The sequence below is a fragment of the Manis javanica genome, chromosome 4, assembly GCF_040802235.1.
Source record: "Manis javanica isolate MJ-LG chromosome 4, MJ_LKY, whole genome shotgun sequence".
In the NCBI taxonomy this organism is placed as follows: Eukaryota; Metazoa; Chordata; class Mammalia; order Pholidota; family Manidae; genus Manis; species Manis javanica.
Genome location: NC_133159.1, coordinates 124,723,067 through 124,740,449, shown reverse-complemented (window position 1 = coordinate 124,740,449; position 17,383 = coordinate 124,723,067). Strand labels below are relative to the sequence as shown.

General features: G+C 40.3%; 1 long non-coding RNA gene across 1 annotated transcript; it reads left to right on the top strand.

Annotated features, from left to right (window-relative positions):
- Positions 1 to 5,788: 5,788 nt before the first annotated feature.
- LOC140849019 (uncharacterized) lies at positions 5,789 to 15,083 on the top strand. Its single transcript, XR_012130472.1, has 3 exons — positions 5,789 to 6,411; positions 14,000 to 14,107; positions 14,200 to 15,083. It is a non-coding gene; the product is annotated as an uncharacterized lncRNA (long non-coding RNA).
- The last annotated feature ends 2,300 nt before the right edge of the window (positions 15,084 to 17,383 follow it).

Below are 17,383 nucleotides of genomic sequence, written 5' to 3'. Positions count from 1 at the left end.
GGCGCGGGGCGCACGTCCCCGCCCAGAGCTGTAGAGTTGAAGCTCCCGGCTGGTGGCTTCGGGCTCCTCCGTGAAGTGGGGGCCCCGGCGCGTCTGCGAGGCAGCCAAGGTGTGGGGAACGCGGAGAACTCTGAAGGCGCCGTGGGCAGGCTGGAGGGGCGGCTGGTCGGGGAGCCCGTGCGGGCAGCTCAGGGGCGGGAGGCGCGCTGTGGGGCTCACGAGGGCCCAGCGCGTGGTCGGCAGTCGGTGCGCTCGGGCTGTGCGGGGTCTGAGCGAGGGGACGAGCTTCTCGGTGTCTTGTGTCCGTGAGTTTATGGTGGCACGGGCATCGTCATGTGTGTGATTTTATCAAATAAGGCCGAAGCGTGTCTAGCGGGCAGGTCTGGAAGAGGCCGAGCTGTGGTTTGGCCGAGTGGGAATGATGAAAGGGGCATACGGTGGAGGTGTTCAGGGTGTCAGTTTAGTGCTGAGCCTCAAAGTCTACCACAGGGGGAGGACATGAAGACAGGGGTTGCAGATGGTCAAGGAGTAGATCCTGACAGGGTTGAAGAATTGGCATGTTGAGGACATAGGCTGGAGGGACTGGAGGTTGAGGTCTTAAGTGAAGGATGTCAGAATGTTACTTCAGTCTCCAGTCCCTCCTTGAGGTCAAACTGAGGTTCCCAAATGAGTAGAAGCAGGTGTTCACCGTACCTCACGTTATTAGCCTAACCTTCTTGGCACAGCCCAAGGGCCCAGGTGTACACACACTCGTACCTGGCAGAATAGTCTAAACGCTGACAGGTTACCTCCCAGGAGACTGCTTTGCATATACAAGATTTAAATATCCTTCACCTGCTGAGTTAGCCCATTTTTACTCACATTTTAAGAGTTAGATTTAGAATCCTACTTTTAAATTTTATTTATTCCTGATTCTATAAATATAAATCTATATTACTTTTTAACCTTAAAAGTACAAATAATGATACTATATACAATACATACCTTGCTTTTTTCACTTAAACTTGTTCCATATCTGTAAAAAAAATTTTTTTCTCATTTTTTTTATGGCTGAATTTTATTGACAAAATTTCTATTAATAAATGTTTGGGGTTTTTTTCATTTTTTATTTCAAATAAGATTGAAATTTATAACCGTGTATGTATAATTTTACTGATGTTCTAATATACTTGTAAGATATATCTGTATAGGTAAAGTAACTGGAGCAAATGGTATGTACGTCTCTAATGCTGATAGTGCCTGTCAAGTACACTTATCTGTATGATTTCACCAAGTTTAAGAGTTTCTCTCTAGCAATTTGAAGAGTACCTGCTTCCCCATGCTCTTGACAGCACAGTGTATTTTAAGACATTTTTATGTCTGTCGATACTATAGGAATAATACCTTTGTAGCATTACTTTTATTTCACCCATGATGAGTAAGGTTGAGAATCTTTTCATCTGTTTGAGTTGCTTTTATTCCTTTTCAGTGAACTATTAGTATACATTTATGTCTAGATTTCCATGACATTGGTATTTTTACTGATCTGAAGGAGCTTTATTAAAAAATTGAGATCTAATTGACGTACAACATTGCATTAATTTTAGGTATACCACATAAAGACTTGATGTATGCATATATTGCAAAATGATAGCCACAATAAGTTTAGTTAACATCCATCACCACAAATAGTTACAAACTTTTCCCTTGTGGTGACAACTTTTAAGATCCACTCTCTAAGCAACTTCCAAATGTACAATATTGTCAACTATAGTCACCATGCTGTAGATTACATCCTCGACTCACTCATGTTAAAAGTGGCAGTTTGTACCTTATGAAAAAGTAGCTTTATACCAGTGTGTGTGTGTGTGTGTGTGTGTGTGTGTGTATACCAGCCATCTGTATGTATTATGAAATAGAAATATTTTCCTGTGATTTCTGTTACTTTATATATGTTGGATTGTACCATATATTTTTTAAGTCCATGTGGTTTCATCGATCGGTCTTTTATGTTTTTGGGGATTATTTTTATATTGTGCTTAAAAAGACCTTTCTCCACTTTAATTATGAGAAGTCCTTTCAGGGTTTCTTTTACTAATTGTCATTTTGTGTTAAAAATTTAAATCTTCACCTATTTGGAATGTGTTCTGGTGTAAGATACAAAGTAGAGCTGAACTCATTTTTGTTCCACTGGCTACCCAGTTATCCCAACACCATCTATTAAATAATCAATGTATTTTCCATTAACTTGAAAAGCCACCTTGACATTGTGTAAACTGCTACATGTGTATTGGGGTCTGTTTATAGACCTCTGTTCTGTTTCATTGGTCAGTCTATCTAATAATGTGTCAGTACCACAGTGGAGTACCACACTTTTTTTTATGGTCTGAGGGGGCAGATGAGGAAGGCTAGTATTGACTTCTGCAGAACATAAAATTTTGGTGAAAGTACAACATACAGAACAGTGTACAAATCACAGGAATAAGGCTCAGTGAGAATTCAGAATGTGAATTACAGCACAGTGTGTATTTAGTATGCATAACCAGTACTCAGATCAAGAAACAGAACATACCAGTATCCAGAAGCCCCTTCTGACCACTACACTCCTGAGAGTAACCACTATCTTGGCTTAACACTGACCTCTAATAGCATATTAGCTGTGCCAACTTTGAAAATATGAGTTTTGCTTCATTTTTACTGTGATATTTCTCAGACCAGAAGCTCCTTCAACTTTTGGTCCTGCCACACAGCTTGTGAACATACCACAGGCTGGGATATATCACTGCCCCTGCTCGGCCAAGGCTATTACCCAGGATCTTCTAATGACCTGGTCAGGAGAGAAAGGTTAGTACTGTAGTCACCATGGGACTTAGCAGTAGTGGTTTATTTAGAAGACTTCCTCATGTGTGGGAGGCTGATTGGCTACATTTGCTAAGTACCTAACAGCTGCTATTAGCCTTTAATGATCTTATTTCCCAGATTAGTTTGGTGGCAAAAAGAGCCATTCCCAGATTATTCCCTGCCAAAGCTCCCAGGGGACAAATATTAGCTCTCAGCATCTGTATGTTAGGGACCAGAAAGGAATCTTCTCTGGATCCTGAAGATTTTTAGCCAAAGGGGTTAGCAACAGAGCCCATATCTGGCAGAAAGATTAAACCCATAGATTGAAATTGCTATAACTATCCCAGGGTGAATGGATTATGTTCTCTCAAAGTGTTTGCCTTTAGAGATGAAACAGAGAGGTTTTTGTTCAATATTCAGTAGCAGTTTTCCTTCTTTGTGCTAAATTGGAAATCAGTTGTCTTGCCAGCTTTCTTGTTCACAGTCCTAGGAATGTCCTTAGCATTCCCCTAAGTAATGTGAAGTCACCTTTTGGAAATGGATTTCCTTAAGACTTTTGTCTGTTTACCATAGGGGTGTGGGTGAAATAGGTGAAGGGGATAAAGAGATACAAACTTCAAATTATACAAAAAATTAATCACAGAAATGGAAGTAAGCATATAATATAACCACTAATATTACAATATATCTGTATGGTAATAAGGGTTGACTACACTTACCATGGTGAGCATTTAGTCATGTTTGTAATTGTTGAACCACTATGCTGTACATCTGAAACCAGTGTAATATTGCATATCAACTAGTACATCTGAAACCAGTATAATATTGCATATTAACTATATTCCAATAAAACTTAAATAGTTTTAAAACTCCAGCTGGACTGCTTAGTACTTGTGTGTCACTGATCACATTGTTTTGTCACTTGTGTCTTTATTTTTCCATTTATAAATGAGATTAATGATAGTAACTACCTCACAGAGTTGAGGACTAAATGAGTTCATACAAGTAAAGTACTTAGCATAGTGCCTGGCTTGTCATCTGTAAATATTAGCTAGTATTATTTTACTCTTAGTAAAAACAAGTGTGAGTAAATTGCAGCATGCTCTTTGTTATCCCCTGCCCTCTGTGGCAGACATTGTCATCTGTCCCAGGAGTCTCTCTCCCTTTCCTACTTTTGGTAATAGAACTTCCTTGAGTTTTGGCAGGACAGGTCACTACCCAGCTTCCCTTGCAGCTACATAAGGCCATGTGACCAAGGTCTAGGGCAATAGAATACAAGTGGAAACAATACATGAAACATATGCTGCTTTCTTTTTTTTTCATTAACTATTTAGCTATCTTTATTTCAACTTTTCACTTACTTGATTTACTAAAGACCAAGTATTTAATTCAGAATCTAGCACAGTATTTGAAATATGTATTCTTTTTAATTGAAGAACTACTCTATTCATTTTAAGTATATAAAACAGACTAATTTTAAATTCCAATTTTTTAAACATATGCATACATCAGTAAAACCACCACTCACATCAAGATTATCAAGCATTTTACATTCTGAATGCCATGTTATTCACCACATAAAACCTCTTAAACATCCTGTACTGTGTGTTTTATAATTTGTTGTAGCCTGAGTTCTAATAAAAATGTTTCTGCCTTCTGTTTCTATGACTTATCTTTAAACTCTTAAAAGATAAAAGAGTTTCCATTATCTTTAAACTCTTATACTTGTGTAATACAAATGAGAGTATCCATGGTTACAGAGCGATTTTTGATCCAATCTGAATTATTTTTAATAGTACTATTTAACCTGTTTATAAGTGTGGTAACTAATCTCAACCTCTGTCAATTTATCCTGTGCTAGTTTTAATACCTCCTTGCTGTTTTTATTGGTTTTTTACCACTTCAGCTACAATCCAATTGGAATATTTATTCTGTTTTCATCTGTAACCTAAATATCAAATTTACTTATAATGAACTATTACACCAGCAGTAACTATTGATTTTCCTTAGGCAAGATGTATACATAAAACAAGGTTTTAATCTACTGTTTCCCCAACCAGTGATTTGGAAATTTTCTTTTTACGGTGCTAGTATTACATTACGAACCAGTAACTTTTTTCTCCTTTACAATTAAAAAGAGGAGTAATAAAACTGTACCAGCTGGTTTCCCATTTTGTCAGATTAACATTTGGAATGTGTCATGTTGAGTGACAAAGCCCTTTTATTTATGTTTAGCTAAGAACATGCATATCTACATTACATGCCCAAAAAACCCCAGTATTCATTGCTCTATATATTGAACATTTTGCATGTCTTTTCAGTTTAGAACAAACGAAATTGTAGACCCATCTTAAAAATCTGTTTTTGCATTTAGTTTTGCAACTACCTATAACAATTTAATCTGAATACTGTTTAACTAGTTTTAATGCTTACCACTAATTTTTTCATACACTCACTTCCCTACTATTTAGTTACTTTAATTCACATTCTTTCTTGGCTGCAGTAAATATTTAGTAAAGCTTTCAAGGATGGGCATATCTGTGAATGTCTTCCAGTTGCCTTCATACAGACATAACTTGGCAAGATATATAAATATTGGTTCAAAATTATTTTCCCTTAAAACTGAAGATCTTATTACACTGTCTTCTGGCATTTAGAGTTGCAGGAGAGAAATCTGAAGTCAGCCTGACTTTTGCCCCTTTATAGATAAACTTGCTTTATCTGGATACTTGCAGAATTTTTTTTCATTCTTCCAATTAAAATATGTCACCAGGAATGTCTAGGTGTTGCTTTCTTTTCATTGAACTTAAAAAAAAGTATCTTTGAGCTTTTTCTACTTGCAGATCTAGTTTGCTTTTCAACTCTGGACAATTTTCTTTAATTAGTTCTTTACCATTTCAGCTACATTTGTTTTGCCTGTTTCAGATATTCTTATCAGGCATAGATTGTATCTACTGGACCACTCACTAGGTCTCTCTTCTATCTTTATTTCTTTTCCATTTCTTTGGCTTGCTGTGAGGATTTCCCTTGTTTCTCATTTACTTCAGCCACTCGATTTTGTGCCCCATCAGGCTGGCACATTTCTGTTATCTCTCTCAAATGCCTGCTATTTTTCACATGTTCTGATATTATTCTCTTTATCGCTGAGCACAGCCCTTTAATCTCTGTCATATGATACTCAATCCTTAGTCTCTCATCTGTTCCTACTGCTACGTCCGTTTCAAGAGGTGGCATTTTCTCGATCACTTAGCTGTTTCTTCAGAGTGTGATATTATGACCTTTTGAATGGCTCCTCAGAAACCGGATCAAAGGGAAGAATAAGGTTTTTGAAGGAATCAACAGCAACAACAAAAATATATATATGCTGCTTTCTTAAGAGGAAATGCTTACTCTGCTTTCTCTCTTTCCCCCTTCATGATGGCTGGAATAAAGACACGGTGAGAAGCCTGGCTGGGCATGTAGATGAACACATACTACCAAGATGGTGGGACAGTGAGTCAGAGGGACTGTGCCCCTTGATTATCATTTGATTATCATGTACAGTGGAACCATTTGGCTGTGTCGGACCACCTCCCACTTCTGGATTCTGAGGTGAGAAATAATTAAACTTATTTCTTACTTGAGCCATTGTTTTCCTGGGTCTTTCTGCTGAGTATCTTTTTCAAATGTTCAATAAAACCCTCTCTTACCATCTGGGCATTAAAGGATATCTCTAATGGATTTGGGAAAGGATGGTTCTTAATCTACGTGCTCCTTTGCTCCTTGACTTGCAGCTGTGAAAGTAGAGCCCATCCTACTCCAGTATGGCCTCTTCTTGATTCATCATATCTGCAATGACAGTACTGTCATATTATGAGGTCCTGAGGTGAGGACTTAAATGTATCTTTTTTGGAGGATACAGTTCAACCTACAGCAGCCAGAAATAAAAAACCACGATGAGGAGGAATCCCTCAGCTGGACCATCGTGGAGAGACAATGACTTGGCAGCTTGTCTGATCCTCCTTTCTCCCCCCACCTATCCTAGGCACCATCCAAACCTCAGGAAACTTTAAGATGTAGCAGTAGGGCCCCAAGGAAAGCACCCCACCATGGAGAAGAACACCCCAAATAGGCTGACATGAAGTTTCCACCACCTCACAAATGGGGGTTTGGAACTAGCAATATAATTGTTACAAAAATAGTTACATCTCTTAGGTATCTAAACTGGGATGACATTCGCACCTGCAACACCCTCAAGGGTTCAACAGAAAGAAGCCCAAATTCCTAGACCAGGGATTGGCAAACTATAGCCCACTAGCAAGATTTGCTGGCTGCCTGCTTTTGTAGTTAAAGTTTTATTGGCACACAGCCGCACCAATTCATGTACATACCATCTAGGGCTGTTTTTGTGCTACAAGGCCAGAGTTGGGACACAGACTAGCTATCCTGAAAAACCAAATGATTCATTATCTGGTCCTTTACAGGAGTTTGCCAGCCCTTTTCTAGATCAAGCTGTATAATTTAAGACAGTTTTTCAAATATATACTCTACTACATAAACTTTCTGGTGTATTAAAACTGGTATAAAAAAGTCTTCTGAGCCATCAGCTCTAAGTTTTTTTGTGTGTTCCCAATACAATTAGGAGGGAATCAAGACCTCATGAGTTCCACTTTTCAGTGGAAAACAATTGAGTAATAAAAATGGAATGTCATCCCCTAAAAGCATCCTAAAAGTGGAATTGGAGATATATCTCTTTAGCAATACAAATATAGGTGATTCCTGTTTCCCCTCAATGCATACATGCTTATTGAAAAATTATAGGCCAAAAATACTGCTGATGCAAATGAGTGTTATTAAATACTGTAGGATTTGCAAAACAACCCACAACAAACTAAATTGATAGTAATGAGTGAAACCCAGAGTAATTTATCACTGGCTAAGCAAAAAAAAAAAAAAAAAGATTTGAAAACCATGGTCTTCTCAAGGTGACACTGAGACAAAATATTCCTTCAGGAAATTATGGAAATTCCTACTATAGGTGGACATGTATGTGTATGATCCTTGGCAGCCACGGTGGAATAGCAAATTAGGGTGCTCAGCAAATTATAGTAAATTTCTATTTTTAATTTATAAACACTATGTTTTAGTAAGCCTTCATGACTTCTTAGTGTAGCCATAGTGGATATCTGTTGGGTGGGTATTTGCTCTCCAAGACCCATTTAGAAGATTCTGTCAACATCTTCTAGCTTTCCTCTGGGGAATCATTGTGCCATTCTCATCCATGTGATTTGAGAAGGGCCAACTTTGGAATTGAGCATATGACCAAGACTGGTCAATCAGTATATTTTATCTCTTTGTCCATAGTTCAGTGATGAGCACATATCTCATGACAAGCCAATGAAACTTAATCCCAGGAGTTTTGTCTTCATTGATAAGCCTTCTGCAGGGAAAGCCTGACAGCTAAAGAAGACAACACAGAGGAAAGCAGGGCTGAGAATGGAGTCATATTCCTAAAACAGTTTGAACACCTGGATCCAGCCAAGCCTGAAGCCAGTGTGTTACCATCTCCCTTAAGAACCAAAGAAGGAATTTGCACTTTTACAGCCCCTCAAGACCATACTCTGGAAATATTTAACCTACACGTGCCAGTTTAAAGTCACCTTTTATCATTGAGATTCTATGTTGGCAAAAGTAAACCCCAGGAGGAATTTTATTATATTTGCTATTGCTGCTGAAATTCAACACTATTTCTTCTTTTGGAGTCTTTATGAGGAAAAATAAGTCAAGTTTCTCACCTGAGCCACTTTTTTTGGCAGCCAGACTTCTGGGTGGAATAACAAATTAGGATGCTCAAAACTCAAAACTTTAGGCTTTAGCACGATAATAAATAATTAAATAAATATTCTAGAATCAGAGCCTGAGACCTGGTTTCAAGGGAAAGTAGTTTATTTGAGAAGTGGACCTGGGATGCATTAGTAAGGAAAGAAAGGAGACCCATACAGGTGTGCAAATGAGCAACTTGCCACTGAGGGCTGATTCCACTGGAAACTTTGGGAAACAGTGTAGAACAGTCAGAGTTATTGCACCAAGAGGTGAGGGCACGTGGGCATTTCCCGTCCTTATCACTGGATGAAGGTTGCTCAAGGGGATGTTAATTCCCCTACACATCTGGCCAATCCCATGTGATCAATGCAGGTTTCTGCTTCTAGGAGATACAACTTAATATGCCTCACTTAATGCTTACAACAATGACTATGCTGCATTTACTTCTAAGAAGTTATGTACATTAACTCAGTCATCATAATACTGTGAAGTATAAATGATTTTGTTATATATGGTAGTTATGATCTAGGAATTCACTCACTTAGTGGATTTTGAATCATTGCTCATAGGGCATTTCCATCCATCCATTCACCCATTCATCCATCCATCATCCATCCATCCACCTATTTATCCCATAGATTATAATCTTAAATTCTAAAATCAACTCATCCTGGTAGATTCGATTTTGTTTATTTTAAAAAAGAGAAAATGAGGCTCACAAGTGTTAAGTTTGACCTCCCTGAGGCCATTCCAGTCCAACTCCATCCAACGGAGCCCAGAGCCAGAGCTTCTTGCATGTGGCACTGTCCACTTTAGTCTCCATGCTCTGGGCATCTCTGTATGAGAGCTGAAGCAAAAAGGCAGAACATCACCTTGTTTCAGCCTCAGCTGGAAACATGCTTATCTGCGTTACCTGAACCCAGAAACAAGGCTGTTCTGAGCTAGAGCCACGTGGATCACCCAGCTGGAGCTCGGACAAAGCAGGGGGATGATCTGGAAGCATGGAGGAGACACCACTGCTGCTTTGCAGAAGCCACGAGACCAGAGGGAAAGAAGAGATGTACCCCATCTTCTTTCTTGTCCCGCCCCCCAGTCTTCTACCTCTGCTTCCCATTGGCCAACCTTCTTGGACAAGGGACATTGGGAAATGTAGTTTCTTAGGACCCTGGGCAGAGGGAGGAAGGAGGGAATCTTAAAGAAAACAGTCATATGACCTTAGGACGAAAGTATTAAACAATAAAGGAAAATAAGAAACTTGGGTCCTAAAAAATGAAAAATTGTGCACATCTTGACATGACCAAACATATCTGCATGGACAGGGAAGCCGGAAGCCAGCTATGGCATAACTGAAACAGTATTGCTGGCTGAGTTGTATTAGCTGGAATTGGAATCATTTCTCTTCACTTCCATTTTCTTTCCTGATAAAATTTATATTGTTGACTGAAGTTGGAAGGGGGTCCTACAAAATTCATCCTTCCTTTTCCTAATCATCTGGCTCCCCAGCCAAGGACTACATTTCCCAGACTTCCTTGCATGGTAGTACTAAGAGAAAATCTGAATCTGTCACAAGACCTGCTTGCTCTCTTCCAGACCTGTAAACAAGGAAAAGAATTTTGAGGCTGTGTGTTAGGCGGCATTATTGCTGCAAAAACCAACGAATACAACCTATAGCTCGGCATAGATAGGGATATAGTGTGGGTGCAAATATATAAAAGCTCAAATACTGGTGCAAGCTAGAAAAAGAGAAAAATGCCAAATGTTAACAGTGGTTGGCCTTGGAAGATGGATGGGTGAGCTGCCGAAGTCAGAGAATCAATCATTTCACCTTCAACAACAGCAGCAATGACCATGGGATTAATAGGCTTGTATTTCTGAAAAGTTCAGGGAGTAGTTTAGCTTCAGGCACAGTTGGATTCAGGTGCTTGATGTATGTTGTCAGAATACCATCTCTCTCTTGCCACTGAAATTTCATTCTCAGGCAGGCTAACTGCTCATGGAGGGCATCATGGACCCTGATCATTCCGGGCTGCCTTTTTTTTTTTTTTTAAGTTTAACTATACTGATGGAAAATGCTCATCTCTTTTCTCCTGGCTCCAGCCCAAATCCTGGCATTATCAGATTGGCTCAGCTTGGGTCAGGTTCCTACCCTTGAACCAATCTCAGAAGCTAGGGGATGGGGCCCTCCTGAGGGGTGAGCTTGTCCAGGAGCTACAGATGTGATCAGCCTTGTTTAGCTACATGGAATGAGCAATGTAAGTGGGGTGGGTGGTTTTCCAAAGGAAAATCAGGCTGTTGTTACCAGAAAGAAAGAGGGTCATGAGTGTTGCACAGTTAAAAACAGTATCTATCTAAAGACAAGCAGTGACTCTAGCATCTTACTATGCTGATGGACAGTGACTGTAATGGGGTATGTGGTGGGGACTTGATAATGGGGGGAATCTAGTAACCACAATGTTGCTCATGTAAGTGTATATTAATGATACAAAAAAAAAACCAAACTGAAATGATAATAAAAAAAACCAGTTATCTGTCTACCACAATGGGTACTTTTATTACTCTGTATATTTTGTAACTGATGAGAACAGGGACAGGAAATAGATCATGACGGCCTTGGGCTGAAGGTTTGGGAAGGGGTTCATTACAAAGGGTCAGGAGGACACTGCTTGGGGAAATGGAGCTGTTGGGTTTTTGGTTTTGTGACAGTCCCATGATTGTGTGCATTTCTCAAACCTTGTAGAATGGCACATAATAAAGGGTGAATTCGACTGGAGATAAATGATGCCTCAATTTTAAAAAAGTCCTTTAGAAAAAGAGCATTTTCATTGTCATAACAACCCTGCAGGAATCAGGCACAATTATTCCATTTTTCCAGCCAACTGTGGTGAGAGGTGTCTGCACTTTGCAGTTCCACTTCCGGTATCTCTTCGTTCACTCTGAATCCCTTGCTGCTTGCCTGGAAACCCCACCACTCAAATTGCCTCTCAAATTGTTCCTGCCAAGGCCACTAGTGACCTCAGGTTTGCTCAAGCCCATGGCTAGTTTTCAGCCTTAATTTCCTTGACCGTCTTTACCATGTGGCCTTGGAGGTGCTGCCACCGCGGAACTCCTCTGGTCCGTGGCTTTGGCGATTCTGCTCTGTCGCGCTAGGCCTGTGGCTGTCCTCGGTTGCTTCTCTATCCCGTCCGTCCCCATTTGCCTGTCCTGCCTCTTCTCTTTCTCTCCATGCTCCCTGAGGGAGCTCATCCAGCCCTTTGCACCGTCACTTCTATACTCATGGCTTCCGAGTCTGTTTTACGTCACATGCCTACTCCCCATTTACCTGGATTTCCAGAGTAATACCCATCCATTGATTTTGCAGCCTCCAAAAATGACATTACAGGGGATCGTTTTTTTTAAAGTTTCCAGGACAAATTTACAGCTCAGTGCTACTGTAACTAAGTTTCTGGCCACTTATTTGCCTTCACATTTTTTTCGGTCCATTCATCTACCGATGGACGCTTGGACGGTTTCCGTATTGTGACTATTGTGAATAACGCTGCAATGAATATGGGAGTGGTTATAAGAACAATAATAAATAACACTTATTGCATGCTTACTGTGTGCCAGGCACTACATGTGTATTATCTCGTTTCCTCACACCGACCCTGTATTCAAGGTCCCTGATTTTTCCCATTTTACAGATGAGAAAATGGAGAGACTCAGAGGGATTAAATACCTTGCCCAAGAGCATGCAGTCAGCAAGAAGCAGAGCCAGGTCTCACATAGCCAAGCCTGGCGCTATGCACTCTGCCATCACGTGGTAGATGCTTAGTGATCATGTGAACATGAGTAAATGGATGGATGCAGAGGTAGAAGGATGAAGTCAGTGCGTAGCCAGTAAGGATCTATGGGGCTCTGACGGCTTCGTGAAGACTGACCCTGGGTTCTGTGAGAGACTCATTTGATGCTTGATCTTGCATTATTTTGCATTATTTCCCATTTATCATCATCATCATTTTGCTCAGATTACTTTTAGTTCCTGCTCCACATTTCCAAAAACTTTTCAAATAAACATAAGCATGCATATTTAGATTTCAAAATATTTTCATAATATGAATACAAACATGATTAATACAACTTTGCCCTTCCAACAGATTACAACAATGTATATGCCTACATCCTAGCCCACACAGGATATTATAAAAGAAATTTTTTTTTAATGTACAGAAACAAGACAAGCTTCCCTGTGACCTTCCTGGGCTGGTAGACAAAGTTTCCCTGATATCCATTCCCCAGGGTGTGGTCCTAGATAAGGGGTCCGACTCTATATAAGGAATGTCAATTCCTATTCAGCATCTATTCCCCAAAGACATGCAGTCACACCCTTATGCTCTCTGAGCTGCTGTAGTGCCATGTTGCCTGTCTACATCCTGACTCTTGGCTATTTCTTCTCTGGGCAGCCTTTTATTTCTTTAGCACTCACTCATCCCTGTACATTGTATGACATCATTACCATCAGGGAAAGGCAAATGAAAACACCAGGGAGACATCACCACGCCCCAATAGAATGGGTATCATCAGAAAGAAGGTATCAAGGGCTGGCGAGGCTGGAGTGTGACATGCCCAGCCTGGCAGCTTCTTATGGAGTTAAATGTACACTCACCCAATGACCCAGCAATTCCACTCTTGGGTATTTACCCAGGAAAAATGAAAACACAAGTCCACACAAAGGCTTTTATGTGACCATTCATAGCAGCTTTATTTGTAATAGCCAAACACCAGCAAAAAGTTGAATATCTATCAACACATGCCTGAGACAACTGTGATGCATGCATACAACAGAATATAATAAAAAAAGAACAGATGCTGATAAACTCACCAGCATGGGTGGATCTCCACAGCATTACATTGAGTGAAAGCAGTTGGACACTGCATGAGTCCATTTATATATAATTACAGAAGAGGTGAGTTTGAGCTACAGTGACAGAAAACAGATCAGGGGGTGTCTCGGGACGGGAAGGAGAATGTGGACCATACAGGGGGCACCAGGGAGTGTTTGGGATGATGGAAATGCTCTGAATCTTGGGGGGAAGGTGGTGGTTACAGGGCATAAACACTACTAAAAACTCACCAAACTGGACACTCCAGATGGGTGCATTGTATCACAAGCATAAATTATATGCCTCAGTCAAGAATAATTATGGATGCCACTGGATGGAACAGTGAGCATACAGAGACCCAAAATACAATGGGTCATGCTAGATAGAAATTTTTTTCTCATGTAACAGCTTGAAGGTAAGTAGATGTCTTAGGTGAGTAGATGATTCTGTTCCTTTGAGATCACCTTCCTTCTTTGAGACCCACCTTCCTTCTATCTTGTGGTTTTGTATTCTCCCAGGGTGTGGTCCTCATGTGCATAGTTGCAGCTGGTCACCACTTTCACAATGCAGCCTATGTGAGTGTGGGAAGGGAGAAAGTCCAGGACAAGTGAATTCTTTTTAAGCAGGTAAGCTGGTAGTTGCACATATTACTTCTGCTCATTGGTGGTCATTGGTGAATATAAACATTAGCAACTTCTTCCTGAACGCATCTCCTCAGGCAAGGGAAACAAAAGCAAAAATGAAAACGTGGGACTACATCAAATTGAAAAGCTGTGTACAGCAAAGAACACCATCAACAGAACAAAAAGGCATCCTATGGAATGGGAGAATATATTTGTAAATGACATATCCAACAAGGGGTTAACATCCAAAATATATAAAGAACTCACGCACCTCAACACCCAAAAAGCAAATAACCCGATTAAAAAATGGGCGGAGGATATGAAGAGACACTTCTTCAAAGAAGAAATCAGATGGCCAACAGGCAGATGAAAAGATGCTCCACATCACTAATCATCAGGGAAATGCAAATTAAAACCACAGTGAGATATCACCTCACACCAGTAAGGATGGCCAGCATTGAAACGACTAACAACAAATGCTGGCTAGAATGCAGAGAAAGGGGAACCCTCCTACACTGCTGGTGGAATGTAAGCTAATTCAACCATTGTGGAAAGCAATATGGAGGTTCCTCAAAAAACTAAAAATAGAAATACCATTTGACCCAGAATCCCACTCCTTTGAATTTACCCAAAGAATACAAGTTCTCAGATTAAAAAAGACATATGTACCCCTATGTTTATAGCAGCACTATTTACAACAGCCAAGATATGGAAGCAACCTAAGTGTCCATCAGTAGATGAATGGATAAAGAAGATGAGGTATGTGTACACAATGGAATACTACTCAGCCATAAGAAAGAAAGAAATCCTATTATTTGCATGAACATGGATGGAGCTGGAGGATATTATGCTCAGTGAAATCAACTAGGTGGAGAAAGACAAGTGCCAAATGATTTCCCTCATTTGTGGATTATAACACCAAAGCAAAACTGAAGGAACAAAACAGCAGCAGACTCAGAGACTCCAAGAAGGGACTAGTGGTTACCAAAGGGGAGGGGTCTGGGAGGGCGGGTGGGACGGAGAAGGGGATTGAGGGGTATTGTTTAGTGCACATGGTGTGGGGGGCATTCAAGGGGAAAATGGTGTAGCACAGAGAAGGCAAATAGTGAATCTGTGGCATCTTACTACACTGATGGACAGTGACTGCATTGGGGTATGGGTGGGGAATTGATAATATGGGTAAATGTAGCAACCACATTGTTTTTTCATGTGAAACCTTCATAAGAATGTATATTAATAATACCTTAATAAAAAATTTAAAAAACAAAAAAAACAAAAAGCAGGATATAAAGCAGCATCAACAGTGTGGCCCTGCTTATGTCAAAATATGTTTGAATTAAAAACTGCTAGAAAAGTTAATCAAAATGCAAACAGCATGTGTCCCTGGGTGGCAGGGTTGTAGTGACTGATTTTTCTTTGCTTTCCTCTCCTTTCTTTTTTGTATCATCTACCAGGTATACAAATCTCTTTAGAAAAAAAGGGCAATACAAGTTATTTTTTATGAAGCACAAAGTTCTGTGGATGACTAGCCTTCAGTATTAAAAGCAGGGCCTTCTGGTGACCCTGGCTCTGTCCTCACACTGTGTATGAGGGACACATATGGGAGGGATGGAAAAGAAGATACAGACAATGAAAGACAAGAAAACACGGATGGGCAGCAGGTCCAGCCAGTGAACCCCACTTGAAAACCACCCATAAAACAGGGGATGCTACACAGCAGTCTAAAATGCTGGCTCTTGATAAACAGATAAACAAAACATGTTCTGTCCATACAGTGAAATATTATTCAGCCATGAAAAGGAATGAAGTCCTGACATGTGCTACAATGTGGATTAATGTTGAGAACACTGTGCTGAGGGAAAGAAGCCAAATAAAAAAGTCTGCATGTCACAGTATACAAAAGATTTAGGATATGCAAATATATAGAGGCAGATAATATCTTGGTGGTTGCCAAGGGGCTGGAAGCTGGGGAAATGGGGAGTGATTGCTCATGGAATAGGTTTTTTTGGGGGGTGATGAAATATTCTGGATTTAGATAGTGGCCATGGTTACATAGTGTTGTGAATGTACTAAAAATTATAAGTTGCACAGTTTAACAGATAAATTTTATGGCATGTAAAATCTAAAAACTATGTTGGTTCTAAAGATTAGTAATGCAGGGGAAAAGCTTAGCTTTTAAAATGCGGAAAGGAAATCAGCACACGCAATTGTTCACAACTTCCTAAAACAAAGCAAAGATGTGTGGGAGGAGGACTATGTATCAAAGGGATAGTCTTAAGCTAACTTGAATGTTTCTTATTTCTTCATTGAGAAATCATAAAACCTGACTTTCTACACTTTTACAGTAGGAAAAACAATCTTATTTCCAAAGCTACCTGCATTCAGGTACTGCATTCAAATACTCTAACTTATTTCTATTGTTTTTTGCTTTCTCTCTGAGAGACCCTAACCTCCTTGGTATTCACAGTTGGTTTACACACACACACACACACACACACACACACACACATGTAAATAGTTTCATGTTTAATATGTATAGTCGTGTATACTTAGCTAGGTTATTTACTCTTCTGTTTGCTTAATGCCAATTTCTAACTGCCTCAACTGCATTTATAAGCTTTCTAGAAGGAATGTATAGTGTCCTTCCCTTTCTCTTCTCAAGGCCCCAAAGGGCTCAGTTCTAAGCCTTTCATCATCAGGCACCGCTGGGGCAGACCTTTCATCCTCCAGGAACGCGCGTGCTCCTGCTAAATTTCGTGCCCCATCAGCTGGAGCAGAACCTTGCAGAGAAGCTGCCTTTGCAGAGCTCAGGGCTAAGCATTTCCACGGAAGAGTGACCTGTGCTTCCTTCTGTTTTCCATTTTCTTCACTCTCAGACTGAGTCTCTCCTGACTCCAGGATGTGAAATCTGCTTAGGAACTGTCATTTCACAGTTCTACCTGCCTCCTTGCCCCGATTCTTCCTGTTCCTGCCGGGGAGTTGCTGTAGTGCTGTTGGCACCTTTGACATGCCAGGCCCTGCTCGCATGCACGGTCTTGGGGCGCCATCCCATTGGGTCCGCAAAAAACCCATGCGGTAGGAATCACTTCCCATCTGCCAATGACAATGCTGATGGGTTCTCAGCGTCACGGTCATACAACGGTAAGAGGCAAGGCTGGTTCTAAACACTGTGCTTCCTTCCCAGGGAAGTTGCAGTTGATAACTTTCTACACATTTTGGTGATTTAAAAAACCTGGTTTTTTAAAAATGTTACCTTGGTTTCAAGGTATAAGAATCCTT